The following is a 22,357-nucleotide window of genomic DNA, read 5'->3' as shown; positions in this document are numbered from 1 at the left end:
GGGTACCTGAGTAACAAGTTCGGAAAAAGGGACGGTTACCTGGAGGTTCTTCACGATGTCCACAAAGTTACCGTCATCGTTGCTCGATCCTCGTCCTTCGACAACTTGGGAAGGGTATCCTGGTAGCGATGAGTGGTCCCGCAACTTTTTCTTTACCCTTGTCAATGCGTGATGTCTCCACAGCAGGGGAAGATGACACGGTAGCGGTATTAGATAGTAAATTAGAATCCCCGCCACTTAAAGTACTGGATCGAGTACTTTTATCAGTCGATCGACCAATTACTTTTCCTATTTCACTCGATCGACCATGTTTATCACTCGATCGAGTGATATCATCAGCATAGTTACTCGATCGAGTAAGATTGTCACTCGATCGACCAACTTGGAATTCTGTGCTTCTCGATCGATCGCCATTTTCACTCGATCGAGTGGTAGGATGATTAGAACTGCTCGATCGAGTAGTAGTCACTCGATCGAGTGGTTACAGCACACGCATCAAGTATTTCCTTCAAAAACTCGTCTAAATCATCATCCGAGTTATCGTCGCCTATCAAAACCTCGTCTTCTTCATGAGTAAGGTCATTTTGAAAATTCATTGACCGATCGGATCACAAATCGGAAGAAGCTTGGCTTGGTCTGTCGCGAGTGTTAACTGCGCGACTTGTTCTTTCAATTCCGATATAACCGTTTCAGATTGCCGTGACATCTTTGACATACTCAACATGATGGATTTTAATTCGGCAATTTCTTCTCTTGCGAAGGAGAGACCTACTGTGGTAATCGGCGTAGAAGGGGTAGAATCATTCTTGATTTCTTCATACAACCGGGAGAAAGGAACTCCCCGCTTGTATTTCGGTAGGCAATAACGCGCTCAACACTTTCCATGCATAAGATAGGATCATGCCCTTCCGCGCCACATCTACCACATGGCTCTTTATGCTCCGTAATAGTAGGCATCTTGGCGAATAAACTTTCAAAGCAAAAGTTAACCTGCAAACTAACCAAAACTTTGCAGAAATGAGATCGGCCTCAAGGAATAAATTCCCTGAGACGAGAGACAAACTTAATTAAAGCAACAAGTTTGCGCCACCTCCCCCCAATCGGCGCCAAAATTTGACACGGCTATCGCGTACTGGCAAAAAAATAACCAACTCGCTCTAACTAATATAGCTAGGGAAGTCGGGTCGAATCCACAGAGAGGTAGGAAATTGTCAGCTAAATCTAAGTTCGTCAAGTAACCAAATTGGGGGTTTATAAAATGTGATTTCTAAACTAAAGAGAACAAGGAGAAGAGAAATAAAGGAAGGAATTAAACAGATAAAGAGGAACAGCTAAGACAATCGGTTCACCATAATCATCCAGTCAAGTAATCTAGGTCCCAGGTCGATGTAGTACGGTCTAAGGGGTAGCGAACGTCACCTTTCGGTCCTTAATTCACCCTAAAGTGTAAACAGTTTAACTTTCGCCCTTACTGCAATACTCTATTGTTCGCCACTAGTCTACCTCTTCCAACCTTTCGGTCCAGGTCAAGGATCACTAAGAATAAAGGTCTAACTGCGTCGACTCAATTAGGCAATTACAATTAATTGTAGCATTTAAACAACAAAGACGGTACCAGCATTAACCTAGTAAATCGATTACTCTCCCTTCATATTACGGATCCCCTATAGTCTTAGCATGAGAATATTAGCTACTCATAACCAATGAATTAACGATAATGACGAATTGATAATTAAAGTTAAACATGGTGATGAAACTAACAGAGATTCAAATGAAGTAACTATGATAGCGATTAAAGAGAAGTAGTAATTAAAGCAATAAATAAAATTAGGAATAACAGTGAAATGATAATACCAATCGTGTTCCAAATCCGAGTAGCCGAGAGTAAAAGAAAGGCAAAAATCCCAAGAACAGTAACCAGAACTAGCGTCAAAACCAACGTGTGAGAGAGAGGAGAGAAGTAACGTAGTTCCATCTCAGTCTTATACTAAAATTCATCCTAAAACCTAATCTATGGACTAATTACCAAAGCCCATAATATGATTAGGCGGAAATTAGCTAAAACATAAGAAACCGCTCGATCGAGTAGAAATAATCTACTCGATCGAACAAAGCATCACCAATCCACTCGATCGAGTGGAGACAAACCACTCGATCGAGTACTTCCTGCAAAACTCCTCGATGTACTCCTTAAACTGCTCGATCGAGCAACCTTGAGCAAATAAAGCATTCGATCGAGCAAGAAACTACTCGATCGAGAGGCCTAAGCACGTTAAACCTTGAAATGCTTCCCGAACCCAGCTCACGCGTCTTCCAAGTGTTAGATTTCCAAGCTCCGACTCCTTATTTTCCATGAATGCATACAATTGGGACAATTAAGGCTCGATTTAGCTCCTCTTCGGTCAATTCCTGCAAATTACAATAAACGGACCAAAGTGGAATATTCGGGGGTAATTGTAGCCAGTTGCTACATAAAAAGCATAGAAATGCGTGTAAAAATGAGGTGAAAACCTTATATAAAAGACACACATCAAATCTCCCCAAACCAAACCTTTGCTTGTCCCCAAGCAAATATGAATGCAACTAAGGGTGAACAATGGAACGGGACCAACGCATCAGCTACAAATCATCCACTAGAACCAATTTAATGCGATAACATGACAAAGTGGCAGTGAAAAGTGCAAACGAGTTAAATTAATGTTTCAAACTTACTGAACCGTCGACCTTGCAAGACTCAAAAGATATCGGACTCTCACGGGTCGCTCGTCACTCAAAATCAGGCACAAGGTGAGTATATATGTGAAAGATAGGAAGAAGTAAGACACTCACCTAACTCGACCTATAAGAACATGCATGCAGTTAACATGAATAAAGTCTCTACAACCGTACATATGCATTCCAACCATACTAATGACCAAGACACGAGCCGAGGACTTACATTTGGGTAAGTGAGGTAATGGGTAAGAAGGGGCTAAAATGAATTTGGATATGTGGGGTTAGTAGCCAGGCTAGCAACATCGGATCCAAATATAAACTGCATCCCAACTTCGTACTCATAACAGCGAGGTGAAACGGTGCAAAAATTATGCACTAAACTCACAAAACACCAAAAATCGTCAACTCCCCATAAAATATAGATAAGACATGGGAGTGAAAATCATTATCTAATTCTCATTCTTTTTCACATGATTTTTTTTCTTTCTTTTTCTTCCTTTTCTTTTTCGCATTTTATTCTCTTTTTTTTTCATCATTTTTTTTTCAACAATTCGACATTTTTCTTCTTTCTTTCTTTTCCTTCAATTCTTCCACCTTCTTCTGAAATCAGATGAAATAACCATATTGCAATAAAACATTCCAAGAATTACTCGTTACTAGCTCAGCTAGGGTAGGAAGTATTATAGAGAGTAGTTGATAGGACAAAAAGGCAATTTGGCTATGTGAGGCTCATGGGTAGAATGAAATAAAGGGGACTGCCTCTCCTAACACGTGTCGCCATCCACAGACTGAATGCATACAGGTATTAAGAAGACTAGACTCATGCTTATGCAAATTGATGTTACATGTCTTAAAGAGAGTACTACTCACATCCTAAATGAAACCGGTCATGAATGTCACCAGTTTAAAAGCTCTAACCTCAGAATGTAATGTAGCTTGCCGACATAATGAATCAAGTCTATTCGTTCAGATAAGGGAGAAACAAAAACTCGTAGATTATGCACATAGTCACGCCAGCTAAATGTCAAGAATATGCAGGGCTCAAGTAAGGGTTCAAAGTAGCGTCAATGTTCAAACGTTCCGACTCAAATTAAACATGAAATTTTTGAAAAATTTTGAATTTTATGATTTTTTTTTTTTTTTTTAACAACAATGCATGCGGAAATAATAAACATGGAAGCAGAAATGCAAGAAAACATGCAGACACAGATATGGATGCATACCTCCCCAAACCAAACCGTACAATGCCCTCATTGTACCAAAAATAGGGAAAGAAATGCAAACTGAAAGGAAAAGGAGAAGTGGAGTCGGAAAACTTACAAAACGTCGTAAGGAGGGACCTCCCCAAACCGACCATGAACATGGGAGGTCAAAGAAAGTCAAGCAGTAGCTCCATAGACGTAAAACAGCAGCTGGGAGTCAAAACTACTCGATCGAGCACTTGGAACAGCTCGATCGAGTGAACCAGTGCATTGGAAGGGCTCGATCGAGTGATGAACCACTCGATCGAGTAGGCATGGCTTTGGATACGGTCGATCGAGGACATTATCAATCGATCGAGGGAAAGCTGCCTCAGAAAGTGCTCGATCGAACAAAATATCATTCGATTGAGTACTTTTACCTGCAAAACACGCACTAAACGCAAGGACAATACATAGGAAGTTCATAAAACAGCGTCTAAAGTTCAACGTAAAGCTAAAGAAAAATAAATAGTTCAACAGAAGTACAATAAAACAGTCCGAGCTGCCTCCCGGAGAGTACTGGTTTAAGAGGTCCCGCACGACCTTTCCGGCCTCAATTAACTGGCGCGTCGAGCTCGTCGAAGCGCAAGATTTCAACACGATTGTCCGCTTCACTCGCCTCATGGTAATGCTTCACATATTGGCCGTTCACCTTGAATCTATGACCCTCGGAATCTTCAAGCTCCACGGATCCAAATTTGGTAACAGCTGTCACCGTATAAGGGCCACTCCATCTGGACTTCAGCTTGCCAGGAAATAATCTCAACCGGGCATTAAACAACAACACCTTTTGCCCCACATGAAACTCCCGAGGTAGGATTTTCTTGTCATGCCATCTCTTCGTCTTTTCCTTGTAAATGCGCGAGCTGTCATAGGCATTAAGCCTAAACTCTTCCAGTTCATCTAGCTGCAAAAGACGATTCTGACCACACAACTTAGGATCATAAGTAAGCTCACGAATTGCCCACCAGGCCTTACATTCCAATTCAACAGGTAAGTGACACGATTTCCCATAAACTAACCTATAAGGTGATGCACCAATTGGTGTCTTAAAGGCAGTTTTATAAGCCTATAACGTGTCATCTAGCTTAAGACTCCAGTCTTTCCGTGATTTAGAAACTACCTTAGATAAAATCTCTTTCAACTCGCGATTAGAGACCTCTACCTGACCACTAGTTTGGGGATGATACCCCAAACCACGCCGGTGTTGGACACCAACCCTAGACAGTATGGAAGTTAGTTTCTTTTCTTTGAAATGCATCCCCCCATCACTAATGACAACCCTAGGGACACCAAAACGGGGGAATATGATCTTTTTAAACATCTTTATCACGGTCTTGGCATCACAATGAGGTGAAGCAATTGCCTCAACCCATTTTGACACATAGTCTACAGCCACTAAGATGTACCTGTTACCTTTACTGGATGGGAACGGTCCTTGGAAATCAATGCCCCAGACATCGAAAACCTCAACCTCTAGGATGCCGTTTTGTGGCATCTCATGTCTCTTCGAAATGTTCCCTGATCGTTGGCAAGCATCACAAGTCGAAACAAAAGACTTAGCGTCGGCAAACAAAGAAGGCCAAAAAAACCAGATCGAAGTACCTTAGCCACGGTGCGCGATGGACCGTGGTGACCACCATATGAAGAGGAGTGACACCTTCCAGACTATTTTGGTCTCCCACTCCCGGAATACACCGTCTCGTAGAGACCGTCTCGCACATTCCTTAAACAAGTAAGGATCATCCTGTAATCTTGCTTAGCGTTATACGAAAACGCTTCTTTTGTTGATGAGAAAGGTCGGGCGGCGGCTATCGCCACCGACAACGAAGTTAGCTATATCTGCATACCAAGGTTCTTGGTTAACAATAGACGATATAACAAAAATAAAGTATCGTCAGGGAAAGAATCATCAATAGGTAGAGAATCTTCCTCTTCTTGTCGCATCAACCGCGACAAGTGATCGCCTACAACGTTCTCGGCTCCTTTCTTATCCTTAATCAGAAATCAAACTCCCGAAGAAGGAGTATCCATCTCAATAGCCGTGGTTTAGCCTCCTTCTTAGAAAGGAGATGCCTCAAAGTCGCGTGGTCGGTAAAAACAAGTGACTTCGACCCAACTAAATAAGTACGAAACTTCTAAGGCATAAACTACGGCTAATGCTCCTTCTCGGTGGTAGTGTACTTCACTGAGCCTCATCCGAGTTCGGCTCGCATAGTAAATAGCATTCGGGGCTTTGTCTTTCCTCCGCCAAGCACCGCTCCTAGTGCATAGTCACTCGCATCACACATGATCTCAAACGGCAAGTCCCAGTTGGGAGGTCAGATGATCGGTGCAGAGACCAAAGCCTCGCTTTAACCCGTTAAAAGCGAAAGACAAGCATCGCAAACACAAAAGGGGCATCCTTAAGCGGCAAGAATCGTGTAAGTGGTTTAGCAATTTTGGAGAAATCCATGATAAACCAGCGATAAAAGCCGACGTGACCAAGGAAGCTCCTCACCCCCTTAACATTAACAGAGGTGCTAATTGTCGAATCACTTCCACCTTCGCTTTATCAACTTCTATTCCCCTATCAGAAACCAAGTGCCCTAAGACAACTCCCTCGTTGACCATAAAGTGGCACTTCTCACGATTCAAAGACAAGATTAACCTCAATACAAATACGCAACACTTTCTCAGGTTAGACAGACAAATCGGAAAAAAATCACTTCCATATACACTGAAATCGTCCATAAAAACTTCCATGATAGACTCAATATACTCAAAAAATATCCCCATCATACACCTTTGGAAGGTGGCGGGGCATTGCACAAACCAAAAGGCATTCTCGCGATACGCAAAAACGCCCTTAGGACGGTAAATGTAGTCTTAGCCTCGATCGTCAGGGTGGATAGGGATCCGAAAGAACCACGAATACCCGTCTAAATAGCAGAAAAATTTATGAGAAGCTAACCTTTCTACCATTTGATCAATAAAAAGAAGGGGAAAGTGATCTTTCTTGGTGGCGGCATTCAACCTGTCGTAATCTATGCACATCCGCCAACCTATTCACTACTCGAGTAGGTATTAATTCATTCTTCTCATTCTTAACTACGATTTGTCCCTCCTTTCTTCTGGACCACCACATCTTGGCTCACCCATCTAGAATTACCGACGAAATAAATAATACCGCGTCCAAAGCAGCCTTCATTACCTCGGCCATCACGACATCCTCGCATCTTCTCGGTTCACCTACGTGACGACCTTGTCTGCGAGGGCTTGTGATCCTCCTCCAGCTCTATCCCGTGCATACAAATATCGGGACTAATCCCCGTGATATCGTCCATGAATAGCCCATTGCTTTCTTGTTTTTCTTAAGTACAACTAACAAAGAGGTCACCGATCATCACTAAGCTTGGCACTAACAATGACTGGATATTGCTCAGTATCGTCTAAGAAAACATATTTAAGATGAGAAGGGAGAGGCTTACGTTACGGTACCTTTACCTCAATGGAGCAAAGAGTGCTAATCATTTGTTCCATCTGTTCTCCCTCATGCTCATCTAAATCATCAACAAGCAAATCCAACGCAGTCATCATCGTCGTGCTGCCTGGGCTATCTGCACACTCATCAAAAAGCATAAGGGCTTCTAGTGGGTCCTTCATAAAAGAACCCGACTAAAAGTCATAAATAGACTCATCAATGACATCGACCGAATAGCAAGTGTCCTCTATCATTGGGCGAGCTAAAGTATCTTGGCGGATCCGAATGTGATAGCGTCATCCCCATCGCAAGAGTCGACGCCCTTGTCGACATCAATAATGACCCACTGTAAAAGGAATGGTCTTCCTAAGATAATTTGGGTCCGAGTGTCCTCAGCTATATCCAAAACAATGAAATCTACTGGGATATAAAGCTTGCCTATTTTCACAGGCACGTCCTCTAAGACACCTAAGGGCCTCCTAACAGATCTATCAGCCATTTGTAGGGTAATGTTAGTCACTTTGAAATGACTCAACTTCGCTTGCGAGACGGGAGGGGCATGACACTAACACTGGCACCTAAATCGCAAAGGGCCTTATCAATAACCATATTGCCTATGACACAAGTAATAGAAAAGCTGCCCGGGTCTTTCATTTTTGGAGGGGCCTTATTTAACAGCAAGTTACTAGACTCTTCCATAAATGAAATCGTCTCAAATTCACTCAAATTTCTCTTACGCGTCACGATATCTTTCATAAACTTAGCGTAAGTGGGTACCTGAGTAACAAGTTCGGAAAAAGGGACGGTTACCTGGAGGTTCTTCACGATGTCCACAAAGTTACCGTACTGTTGCTCGATCCTTGCGTCCTTCAGACAACTTGGGAAGGGTATCCTGGTAGCGATGAGTGGTCCCGCAACTTTTTCTTTACCCTTGTCAATGCGTGATGTCTCCACAGCAGGGGAAGATGACACGGTAGCGGTATTAGATAGTAAATTAGAATCCCCGCCACTTAAAGTACTGGATCGAGTACTTTTATCAGTCGATCGACCAATTACTTTTCCTATTTCACTCGATCGACCATGTTTATCACTCGATCGAGTGATATCATCAGCATAGTTACTCGATCGAGTAAGATTGTCACTCGATCGACCAACTTGGAATTCTGTGCTTCTCGATCGATCGCCATTTTCACTCGATCGAGTGGTAGGATGATTAGAACTGCTCGATCGAGTAGTAGTCACTCGATCGAGTGGTTACAGCACACGCATCAAGTATTTCCTTCAAAAACTCGTCTAAATCATCATCCGAGTTATCGTCAGCTATCAAAACCTCGTCTTCTTCATGAGTAAGGTCATTTTGAAAATTCATTGCACTGACTGGATCACAAACTGGAAGAAGCTTGGCTTGGTCTGTCGCGAGTGTTAACTGCGCGACTTGTTCTTTCAATTCCGATATAACCGTTTCAGATTGCCGTGACATCTTTGACATACTCAACATGATGGATTTTAATTCGGCAATTTCTTCTCTTGCGTAAGGAGAGAGACCTACTGTGTAATCGGCGTAGAAGGGGTAGAATCATTCTTGATTTCTTCATACATCTGGGAGAAAGGAACTCCCTGCTTGTATTTCTGGTAGGCAAGAACGCGCTCAACACTTTCCATGCATAAGATAGGATCATGCCCTTCCGCGCCACATCTACCACATGGCTCTTTATGCTCCGTAATAGTAGGCATCTTGGCGAATAAACTTTCAAAGCAAAAGTTAACCTGCAAACTAACCAAAACTTTGCAGAAATGAGATCGGCCTCAAGGAATAAATTCCCTGAGACGAGAGACAAACTTAATTAAAGCAACAAGTTTGCGCCACCTCCCCGGCAACGGCGCCAAAATTTGACACGGCTATCGCGTACCTGTCAAAAATAACCAACTGGCTCTAACTAATATAGCTAGGGAAGTCGGGTCGAATCCACAGAGAGGTAGGAAATTGTCAGCTAAATCTAAGTTCGTCAAGTAACCAAATTGGGGGTTTATAAAATGTGATTTCTAAACTAAAGAGAACAAGGAGAAGAGAAATAAAGGAAGGAATTAAACAGATAAAGAGGAACAGCTAAGACAATCGGTTCACCATAATCATCCAGTCAAGTAATCTAGGCCCCAGGTCGATGTAGTACGGTCTAAGGGGTAGCGAACGTCACCTTTCGGTCCTTAATTCACCCTAAAGTGTAAACAGTTTAACTTTCGCCCTCACTGCAATACTCTATTGTTCGCCACTAGTCTACCTCTTCCAACCTTTCGGTCCAGGTCAAGGATCACTAAGAATAAAGGTCTAACTGTGTCGACTCAATTAGGCAATTACAATTAATTGTAGCATTTAAACAACAAAGACGGTACCAGCATTAACCTAGTAAATCGATTACTCTCCCTTCATATTACGGATCCCCTATAGTCTTAGCATGAGAATATTAGCTACTCATAACCAATGAATTAACGATAATGACGAATTGATAATTAAAGTTAAACATGGTGATGAAACTAACAGAGATTCAAATGAAGTAACTATGATAGCGATTAAAGAGAAGTAGTAATTAAAGCAATAAATAAAATTAGGAATAACAGTGAAATGATAATACCAATCGTGTTCCAAATCCGAGTAGCCGAGAGTAAAAGAAAGGCAAAAATCCCAAGAACAGTAACCAGAACTAGCGTCAAAACCAACGTGTGTGAGAGAGGAGAGAAGTAACATAGTTCCATCTCAGTCTTATACTAAAATTCATCCTAAAACCTAATCTATGGACTAATTACCAAAGCCCATAATATGATTAAGCGGAAATTAGCTAAAACATAAGAAACCGCTCGATCGAGTAGAAATAATCTACTCGATCGAACAAAGCATCACCAATCCACTCGATCGAGTGGAGACAAACCACTCGATCGAGTACTTCCTGCAAAACTCCTCGATGTACTCCTTAAACTGCTCGATCGAGCAACCTTGAGAAAATAAAGCATTCGATCGAGCAAGAAACTACTCGATCGAGAGGCCTAAGCACGTTAAACCTTGAAATGCTTCCCGAACCCAGCTCACGCGTCTTTCAAGTGTTAGATTTCCAAGCTCCGACTCCTTATTTTCCATGAATGCATACAATTGGGACAATTAAGGCTCGATTTAGCTCCTCTTCGGTCAATTCCTGCAAATTACAATAAACGGACCAAAGTGGAATATTCGGGGGTAATTGTAGCCAGTTGCTACATAAAAAGCATAGAAATGCGTGTAAAAATGAGGTGAAAACCTTATATAAAAGACACGCATCAAAGAGTACGATGCATCCTTCATTTCCGCATCTTCATAAGTGAAAGCCCTTAAAGTTCTACTGCAAAAACAGCCTGGGAAATACCTACAAAGCAACCAACACATATATAAAACCAATAGAATATGTGATGATCGGATTTAAGAACGATGAAAAGCAAGATAAATATATGGCAAAGAAGATGCTGAAACAGTTGATTTCCAGTTCCAAAGTAATGGGTTGACAATAGGAGATTAGAAAGTGCAAAAGTTGTTAAAGCAAAAGGTAATGAAATTGAACTTTAGTTAATTTAAGTGAGCCTAAGGCCACCTTGGAAACTGCCTTCGGACGAAGCTTATCACGACAGAATCGCCAACCACAAATGCCAGTTCTTACTCAGTATCTCTAAAGTTCTCGTGCACTCATCATTTACCTGCACACAAATTAAACTTTAGTTTCCCAACTATACAGGGGAAAAATGATAGATACTCCTATTACATTATTTAACCGGTGTAATGTAATAACACAGAACATAAAATTCCGTGATGAAAAATGATGAACAAAATGGAAATCACGAGAAAACCGGAATAAGGATATCAAGTTAATTAGGCCCATTGAGTGAAAAGTATTTGAAAATTAGATTCTAAATTGCTATTGTATGGCGGAGACTCCGAGAGGCCGACTGTAACAGGCTTATGGATACAGTCTTATGGAACAAGAAGGATATACGAAATTGGAGACCAGCAGGGGATTTAGAGAGCTGAACCCCGAAATCCATGAAAATATAATATGATCTTGCGATTCTTCAGCTTCAAACCTATGTCCGAACTTTTATATCCGAACTTACTGATCTAATCTCACTAACGATGATAAGAAGATAGGTATCAAAGCAAGAATGAATGCACTGGCAAACAACAGCTGAGACTCGCACTTGATCATCAAAAGTCAGGCGAAGAGAGAATGTTACTACATCCGTCCCAATCATTTGTATACCATTGATTAAAATTTAAAATGCTAATAAAACAAATGATTAGGACAAAGAGAGTAACTTAAAATGATAAAAGTTCACAGAGTGGAAGTTAATATGATTTGTATAATACGATAAATATGATCGAGTTTATTCAGTTGGTAATTGTGTATTGTATGGAGTCATATTTTTTCGCCAACGCATTGAGCGATTGAACACATCATTAGAGTAAAATCATAAATAATCGCCCATAACTTCCACTTTCACTTGTCTACAACTTAGTTTCTTAAGTACACCAAAACTGATACTCTATATATGTGTGTTTGAATAGAAATATAAAATAGACATCAATTTGACCTGAACTGCATCCTGTCCCTTAGCCACTGCCAAATACATTGATTTGTTGTAGCAATAGGTAACCTTTTATCAAGTTCGTTGTAATGTTTTCCCCCGAAGAGTTCATTCTTTGACAACTCCCATATTGTTGGCTATGCATACTAAAGCTTAAGAAGTACAAGTGATTCACTAACCCAAATGTGCTTATACAGAATGTCTGCAATGTAAATAAAATAAGGTAAAAGGAGCGAAAATATAAATTTCTTATATAATACATGTTGGAAAAGGAATGAGAATAAAAAGCAAGGTCCAATAGAGTAACTGGTGGTTTATAAATTCTCAACACAGCAAGTTAGCAATATCTAGACTTAAAGCTGATGATAACATTTCCAAAAAGCTTCAGGCAAATACCGATTTGTCTAAACATGTCTATTAACTAATGAAACAAAAATAATTTCAACCACAAGATCCATTACACCAATTGTTGATTGCCATACTACTCAAAAATAAATGAACAGTTCCACAAATTGCAAGTATAGAAAAGTTGACTTGTTTCTTTCGTAAACTAAAAAATCACCAGAAACTTCATCAACTTAATAACCCCCAAATCAGTCACAAAAACCAGAAACATTCAAACAGACAACCCTAAAATTAAATAAAACCACCTTAAATTGGACAAAACCAAGTTGATCATACCTGAGGAATTCAGAAACGATACACCATATGGCTGAATTGCTCTAAATCCGTCAGGCACAACCCTATAAAATCTGGTTTGTAGTCAATTCAGGTTGGATAATGAGCAGACCAATAAAACAAACCTGGTTTGTAGTCAAGTCAGGCTGCCCCTCAAGGCGTTTCAACTGAAACTTGTAGACTGTGTGTCCAGAGACGCCTTTTTTTCCCAATATATGACAACCTGCCAAGATCATAAAAAATCTGCATTTACTAATGTAATTAACAGCCAATTCATAATAGGCATATGAGGTTCAAAGGAGACAAAATTGGTCAGAAGTTTAAAAGATATGCAATAGAAAAAAGACCCCAACAATGAGTTTTTCAAACTCTAATATAAGCATTCTCCAGATAAATTAACATCACCTAGGATAGAAAGTTTGCCCAACAGCTAATTCATTTCCTTCTCATAAGCAAAGGTAGAGCAAGAGGATATTTTTCTCGAAAGAGAATGATGTGTCAACTGATTGAGCGGACGTCCTGCTCAGTTCCGACATGAATGCCTCTTTCGGCTCCTCGTCAAAGCTGGTACAAAAAAGCACAGATTTCAAATTATTATGGAGGGCAGCTGATTACCAATCTCACTGAAAGTCAAATAAATGCATAGCTCTGAAAGAACTCAAGGGGAAGAACAAGACGGAACTTCATTTTACAGGGTCAATGGGAACGATATAAGGGCTAAGAGAAGAGGATAGACCATCAAGATTGCAGATGAAAACGGAAATATCAAAACAAAAAGAAGACAACTGATAGCGAAAGTAGGAGCAAACCCAGTAGATGTCCACTATAGTGTATGCGGCACATATGCTAAGCTCCTTTCAGAAACATGGTCTTATCTTTTGGATATGATGTTAGCATTTTCGGTAGAGCAACCCTCCGGAATGGAAACAAAAGGAAAAAAATACTCTATTTTTAACAGAGGGTCGAACTACCGACCCGTGATTCTAGTCAAGGAACAGTATGCTAAACCGGGTTAAAACAGTGTGAATGTCATGAAATAATAGACTGGAAAAATAACAGCAGTGACGAGCTTTGATTACTGACCTCTTGTCCGATTATCCATCAGTTTGCTTCCCCTTCCCCTGTTGGCCTTATATTAGGAAATATAAGAATCGCACCAATGCTTCTTGCACCACAACTGCATTAGCAATCTGCGAGAGAAAGAGCTACGGTATTGTAAATAGCTATAGTCGAAAAACCTTCAATATATATACTTTAGTATGGTAAACACTTAAATCTCCCTATCGAGTTTTGATATTAAAAGATCGAGACAAGCAATAAAACTTGGGTATTGGCCAAGACTATCAATAATGCATTGCAGTGAAGCTAAAAGTACACATCACGCCAGTATAGATCATTGACAGTGTTCAAATATCATAAATCAGACTTAGTAAACTTCAATCCATATCTAAATAAGTAAGGTCGACAACTGATAAATGATCATAAAAAGGTCAACTGTTAAACATAGCATAGAAATCAAACCCATTGCCACGTCAAAAGTCAAAAACCTTAAAAAAAACAAAAAAGAGGTAACAATTCCCAATTTGAATGGAAGATGAATAATTTGTAGTACAAACAACTCAGTGGAAGCGATAAAAGATAGATCTAGCAGTATATCTTATACTGAAGTTATGCCCCAATGGACCTCCCGTATGTATTACTCCCTCAACCCCTTTTATCAGTTTTCATTTCCCTATAGCGGCCATATAAATACAACTTCCTCCACCGCTATTTATCTCATTTGACTAAGGTGGCCATACAAATACAACACTGACCTTTTTTTAATTAGCTACTGGCAATTTAAATCAACAACGTGATTATAGTCGTTTTAATTACTCAAATGAGATATATTTTACATCTATTTTGTTACCTATTAGGTTTGGAGAACTCAGTGGCCAAAGTAAAAAAGATTTGAGTATTTGACCGCCAAACCAGGACAAATAAGAATGGGATGTAGATAGTAGCTTTTAATGCTAATGGATCAACAAACCTCTGCAATTGAAGAAGCTGCTGCAGCCACAGCTTGAGTGTTGTGTGAAAGTTCACGGAGAAAGCGATCGAATTTCCATACAGCAACAGAAATTGGAGGTACAACCACCAAAGCCCACACTGATAATGAATAGATGAGAAACTGATTGATAATCATCATAATATTTATAAAAACATTGAATGCTCAATAACAGAACAGTGCAAATCTTCTCCACAAACAAACTAATCTCGTTCCTAACTTGAAAACCAATAAAACCAGAGGAAATTAAAAAAAACTGACCACAAAGACAACAAAAAAATACCTACTTACCATAATCATCCTCTTCCTTGACGATGAATGTGAGTTCTACTTCAAATCAAGGCTTACCCAATGTGATAAGATACAATAAACCGATCAAACAAGATAAATAAAACGAAAAGATTAAACAACAAACCCATAAATCAAATACTTTCGATTAGAGGTTGTCATCTTTCTTTGAGGGAGTGAAGAGTTTGAGGAGCCAGAAGTGAGACGGCGAGAAAAAGGAGAAGTGAAATGGAGATGAAAATGAATGGAGGGAAATGATCAGATGTTGTGAGAAGATGTAGGTAAGAATGAAAGAGGAGTGGAGAGCATGGATTGCATTAGGGAGAATCAACGGTTGAGATGGGGGGAAGAGTTGGACTGTAGTGGCTGTGAAGGGAAGAAAGGAAAAACGAGAAACAAATGTAAACGGCCCAATCAGTGAGGCCAATACCGTTCACAAAACCAAACCCGCCAAAAGCAACCCAACCCACCCATTGCATATTACTATTCATTCTCCAAGTTACTATTCATTAGTGAATAGTAACTTGTTGCTTGGACATTTAGTATAAGGTGAAAGATTTTATCAAGCCACATCACCATCTATATTTTAATAAAAGAAAAGGGAAAAGATTAAATAAACCAATTACATTAAACACACATTAGAGCACAACAAACATTAAAAATTGGCCTTTTAGAGTAAACTAAACAAATTGTACGAAAAAAAAAGGTAAACTATAAACTAAACTAAACAATAACTAAGTATCAAATCAAATACTAGATTTTAAATTTTGTAGTTTTATTGTTAGAATAAGTAATATGGCAAATAAAAATCACATTACACCACTATATACCCTTCAATTAAAATTAGTTGGATACATAAAAAAAAGTTCGAATAACGAGGTCTTTAACATGTTTTTTTCATATATCTTTAAATATTTTAATAGCGTCGCTAAATTAATATTGTATATCGTATTATTGTACTACATGGATAATATAGAGTCTTTCATGTAAACTTTTCTAAAGTCACGCTATTGAATCATATAAATAAAATGTACTGTGATGACAAAAAAACAAACTAAAGCAAAAACAATCGCGTGGTACGACAAGTGAGAAACAAACAGAAGTAATAAAAAGAAATCAACAAACAAAAAAAATTACTGCGGTAAAAAAGTAAATGGAAATAAATATAAAAAATAAAACACATCGAGCATTACATAAAGGTTTTTTTTTGGGTGTTGATTTTCGCAGTACACATTTTACTCATCGTAGTACACTATTGACAATTATACCCCTCTCATTTCCTCTCTTATCTTCCCTCTCTAACCTCTCTCTCTCTAATCTATTCTCTCTAATTTCACATGTCTTATGGTTAATGAACAAAATTTAAATTATATGTTAATCATGTACTACATTCATAAATTATTTTCATAACACCGTAATAATTATGTAATATGTTGATAAATTGTATAGTTCGTTGATAAAATATTTTACAAACACATCTATTACAATTATAAATGTACTAGTACTATGAAGTACATTTGAAGAAGAAGAAAAAAAAGTAAAACACAAGCATTATTATGTTACAGTAGTAGTACATTGGACAAAAACGAAAAAGCAAAATTCATCCAATTTACTCCAGATGTATTACTAAACTGCTAGTGGTCAGCGAACCTTCACTAGCGGCCACCTACCCAACACCGTGACTACCAGTCTACCATTAGCCACCCACAATGACCACCAACCTCTTTCCGCCATCACCAGTATCAGGCGACCACCACGCCTATCTCCGACAGTCTAATTAACCAACGTACATCTTTCTATATAACCGAACGCCGTCATTCGCACTCGTCACCTCTAAATTCTAATGGCAACCTCTGTCCGTGCCACCACGTGCGCCGCCCTTCCTCATTTTACACTCCTGCACTTCCCTTCCTCATGTCGGCCGTCCTCTCCAGGCCCACCATGCCATCGTCGCTCCTCGTGTTACCCTCGGACCAACAACGAACAACTAAAAAAAAATCTAACTAATTCAAACCCTATTAGAACAACCAGATTCTTATAAAAAAAGAAACATTGAATAACTAATTTGATTAATAGATTGTAATTTATGAATTATATACATGTTCTTCAAACAATTTAGGCTTTATAATCAAATAAATTTGATAGATTTGAGAGGGGGAGTTGTTGCACTTGGAGAGAATTAGGGTTTGTTTTTGTTTTTAGCAAGGGTAGGTAAATGGAAAAAATTGTGCAAAATGTACTGAAATGAGTAAAATACGTACTGCGAAAATAAATTTAAAAAACATATACCCTACCACCAACCCGTCATGCACCTCCTAGCGCCATTGTCTTTTTTATGCTGAGTTTACCACAACCGCCTCGAACGAAAGAAACCCTTAATAAACAAATAAATAATAAAATAAAGGACAAATAAAAACAGTTATTTGATCATAGTTTCTAAGAAAAGAATCAAAAACATATTGTGCTGTCAATTATATGAATCTATAATTAAAAAAAATAGGGTTTTTCTAGCATATTATGATGTTATCTCATCACCATGTAAAGTTACTGAACTAACCATTCCACATTATACATAAATTAACTAATTAAATTCCTTACAAAAATGTCGTTATTTTTATATTAAATTAATTGTGTAAATTATATATATCACGAGTTAAAAAAATTCAAAGAGTGATGTAAACTGTAAAAATCACATCTAAGTTTCATATTTTATTATTAAAATTGATATTTTTATTGAAATTTTCATAAATAAGCGTGTTAATGAATCGATTTAGGTTTTTCGTAATTTGCTTACTAACTGATTTCATATGATGAAATTTTGGTTGAAAACGTTATATATTTTTCCTTTGGTAATTGTTAAACTTAATTTTTCAAAAATGTACCACTTAAAAATCACATATTCTTTTATTTATTTAAAATTTATATAAATAAGTACGAAAAATTTCAAAAATATTAGGTGCAAACACAAAAAAAATCCTAAATTAATAAAAACTTTTTATTTTCCAAAATCATACTACTTAAAAATTACGCATTTATTTATTTAAAATTTATACAAATAAGTACAAAATTTTTTAAAATATTAGTTGCAAACAAAAAAAACTAAGTTAATACAAACTTTTTATTTTCCGCTCATAAATTTGGTTATCAATATAACCTATTTATTTTACCTTTATTTCTTTAATTTAATGGGATGACCTTTTTGTTTTCCTTAACATTATTATGCTTTGTATTTATGTTACCATAATTTTTTTTATCTTCCCTTTACTCACAAATCTTTCTACTTCCCTCGAATAAATTGTTGAAAATAATGCGAGAACTAATTCTAAAGAAATTCTTATATAAATGCTATAATAATCTATTATGATTTGAATTAATAGTTACAATCTTATTTAGTTATTATTTTTGTGTTTATGTTAAAATTGCAGGAGAATGACATACTCGCATCATCAATAACATTGAATAAAATTGAAAAATAATGGTTATTCTGTTTTTAAACTAATGTATGCAAATGAAAAGTATACAATATAAATACATTATGTTAGTTAATGTAAATTTAGATCGTATTATTCTTAGATTTATATAAGATAGTTTGAAAAATGTGAAATTTTATTTGTCTATACAACCATATTTGTATAATACACTATAAGAAAAGCATTAGTCTATGATGAAAATAAGTTTTATACGTATTGAACATTCATCACTTAACATGTTTTATTTTGCACACAACTCTCACAATTACTTCCTCCATTTTCATATGATGTACCCATTTTAATAAAATACTCCACTCATATATTCAACAAATGCGTAAATCATATAAAACGGAGGAAATAAAACAGGTAATTCGAGGTTATAGTGATACGTTATTACATGTCTTTACCCGTCTAATATCTTAATTCATGTGAAATTGAATATCAATATGTTATTTTACTTTTCACCAAAATATAATTACACATTTTACATTCCACTGTATGTAACACAAGGCAACAAAGATATCAACTATCTCAGATTAATACGACTACGTTTATGAGTAGTGAGTTTACACAGTTAGACTCAAACGCACCCGTGATTCTCACGGGTATAAAAATTAGTTTGCATTGAGAAGGTAATATTTGTCAATTTTTAATTGGAAATGTCACTTCCAATTGCAGACTATTATTTGCCTATAATAGCTTATACGCAACACGCACATGATCCATTCCATACCATATTCACCTAATATGGTACTATTCGACCCGTCTTAAGTTAAGACGGATACCATCCGTCGTAGGCAAGACCAATTGATAAACTAGATGTATGTCAGGTTTATAGATGAAAATAGTTGATGTATTCAACATAACAAAAGTAATTGGAGCATTACTTCTCTTTTTACAAACCTGAGAGACTACAATTAAGAGTTGCGATTGACGGAAGTGAAAAATAAGAGGGTGCTTCAAAAAGGGTAACTTTGCAAGCCCCAATTTACGAGTCCTCTATCTTCGGGAATATCTATACAATCTATTTAAAAGGCTTTTTATATCATTTAATTTTATTCCACGTGGCATTTTATCATTGGCTAAAGTTCAAGTATTGATTAATTGATTGTTAACAAATAATTGAATTGTTAACCCACATTTTATTCAATTTCACCTATTTTGTTAAAAGATGTGAACATATAAGATTATTTTTGTCGTAGTTTAATTTAATACGGGTTCAAATGAATATATCAATTTCAATTGGTTCAACCATTATATACGTTTTTTGTTAACAGTGAAAAATGTTATTTTATTTGCTACAAAAATGATGATCCAATCTGAGGTAGATATTATAAACAATATAAAAAGACAAAATCTACAAATAATATAAAAATACAAGATTAAATAATTTACATGAAAATCTCTGATAATTCGAAATTCTATGTGACATTTCTAGAAGTAAGTTCATTTTTTTTTCTTTTTTACAAATTACAAACATCATAAATCTATAAATGTGCTCATACATAAAAAATAAAAAACCTAAGAAATAAAAAAAAATATGCTAAAGGCTAAAATAAATGGATTAATGAGCTAATCTCTTCTTATTCTCCAAATATTAGTTTCAGACACACAAAAAAAAAAAAATTAATAAAAACTTTTTATTCTCCTTTTATATCCTTTTTCATTCACAAAATAATAGGTAGAAAAATGACCAAGACGGGGGGAATATAATAAAAGAAGAAAAAAAATATAGAAAACAATAATAATAATAATCGTTGCAAAATACTAACAAACTTAGTAATAATCGTGACAAAAATAAAACGTGGCAAAAGTTTAGTAAATTGTGGTTATATACATAACAATAAATATAATTTGACGATATATTATAACAATATAGGAGTATGTGTTAATTAATATTTTTTTTTTCTTACGCGTGTATTTTGTCCTTAAGACACAATGCGATCACAAATTTGGGTTTGCATGACACCACCAACAATATAGCTAGCCCGTGAATTTTACGGATAATAAAACTAGTTATTTCATCAAAAGGTTAGTTAACAGCCCCTATCTCTCCGTCGAAGATCATGACATTCCTGGTAGGTTGAGCTGCATCACCATTGCTCGTCACGAACAGCAGAAGCTCACGCATAAACCAGCCGTCCTCGTCATTGAAGAACCGAAAGCTTAACCTTCTGTTCCTTTCCCATAGAGGAGGGTAGTTGTGGGCTAGTCTGACAAGTGTTGGTGCACGTATTCCGTACCAGCCAGCGGGAATCGGGTAACCAAGAAGCATAACTCGTTCAGCTCTACATCGGGTATCTAAATGCATAAAAGAAAACACAAACATTGTCTTGAAAATTTTATAGAACACTGTCTCAAAAGCAATAAAGATGCTCTTAAACTACAAGATGTCTGATGTTAACAGAATCTTGAATTTTTAATGGAAGTTGTTAAGATTGGTCCCGTATCATTGTGTTTGTTTAAAACAATGCTTTGATTATATTCTGACACTAGTCCATTATGTTTATTTAGTCTAGAAGACAACACAAATTAACGAGACATCGGTTAAAGAAATTGTGGACTTACAAATGTTTCCCATAAGACCTCCCAATTCATACATGTCGCACACTCTAGCAGCAAACGCCCAGTATTGGTAGCGATTGGCAAACCCCAGCTCATGTAAGTGTCTGTCTATTTCGTAAATCAGTCCCTGGTTGAAATAATGTAAAGGCATAATGCCTCTAGTAAAAGAGTTGAAAGTTGGCGCCAACTAATGTTAGTTTCTGTCTACTTCGTAGACTAGTCCCCCGTTGAAATAATGTAAAGGCATAATGCCTCCAGTAGCAGAGTTGAAAGTTGGCGAAATATGCCTCAATCTAGTGAGTAGCGATCGGGAAAAGCTTAAGCCTTGAGTCACAGGTCGTTGAACCTTTTGATGATGCTTATATTGAATCTTCTTACTAGTCCCAAAGATTCCATGTACTGAGATTCTTTTCCTTGAATTGGGTGGGCATAATCCAAACTCATTATACTTGCGCCAGCCGGGGTAATAACCACCAGCGAAAATGCACTCTGCCTCAGGAAGTGTCGCAGGAAGTTCCTATACAGTTAATGAATTAAAAAATTGGAGGGAAAGAGAAAGAAGGGTAAGAATTGTTGTTTTCAACATAAACTAGGTTTAAACCCGTGAAATTCACGGGTTTGTATAAAACTCTGACATTAGAATATTTGAATCATAATTAAAAAATAATTGTTTAATTTATTTTTTATTTAGTTAATAACAATAATTGACTATCATATATTGTACCTCTCTTATAAATAAGATTCATATTCATACTAATAAAAATATAGTGTGTATTAAAGTACGTAATTTTATTGCCGTGTTTAAAATATAGTAAATTATCAATTCCACGCACACATAATCCACTTTTTTTCACTTACTCAAAGTCAATTTTTTTTTAAAAAAAAATTACACCCATATTATTTTCTGAGGTCAAAATTTGCACCCAACATGACTTTCAGGTGAAAAAATATATGAAGTGACATTTTTGCCCTTAAAATTATATTAGTTACTCCCTGTGTTTGTTCATTTACTTTACCATTTCATGTTTTAACCTAATTTCTCCCAAATTTCCTCTCAAATTTCCCCTAAATTTTAACTTAATTTCCTTTGGATTCACTCATCTTAAATTGAAAGATTGTTCATCAACCCATCTATTACTCAACTGATTTCGGTAAGTTGTCAATCTATATATCCCTTTTTTCGAATTAATTTGTAGCTTGCTTTTTTTTAATGCGTCATCAAATGAATATTCAATTTTTGTTCGCCTTATTAATCATTTTGCACACAATGAAAGAAAACAAAACAATG

The 22,357-nt window shown here is 37.0% G+C and overlaps 1 long non-coding RNA gene across 11 annotated transcripts; it reads right to left on the bottom strand.

The window, feature by feature from the left end:
• Nucleotides 1-9,994: 9,994 nt before the first annotated feature.
• LOC141599130 (uncharacterized) lies at nucleotides 9,995-15,398 on the bottom strand. Of its 11 annotated transcripts, none has more exons than XR_012523725.1 (8): nucleotides 15,038-15,390; nucleotides 14,729-14,847; nucleotides 13,783-13,889; nucleotides 13,105-13,263; nucleotides 12,825-12,922; nucleotides 12,703-12,764; nucleotides 11,034-12,223; nucleotides 9,995-10,811 (listed from the first exon to the last, which is right to left on the bottom strand). It is a non-coding gene; the product is annotated as an uncharacterized LOC141599130 (long non-coding RNA). The 11 variants fall into 11 exon arrangements; XR_012523729.1 differs by having other exon boundaries at nucleotides 11,034-11,136; nucleotides 15,038-15,370; XR_012523723.1 differs by having other exon boundaries at nucleotides 11,034-12,764; nucleotides 15,038-15,394.
• Nucleotides 15,399-22,357: the final 6,959 nt, after the last annotated feature.

Source organism: Silene latifolia, chromosome 9, assembly GCF_048544455.1.
Source record: "Silene latifolia isolate original U9 population chromosome 9, ASM4854445v1, whole genome shotgun sequence".
NCBI classification, from domain to species: domain Eukaryota; kingdom Viridiplantae; phylum Streptophyta; class Magnoliopsida; order Caryophyllales; family Caryophyllaceae; genus Silene; species Silene latifolia.
Note: the sequence above shows the minus strand (reverse complement) of the source record. Positions and strands in the feature narration are given on the sequence as shown.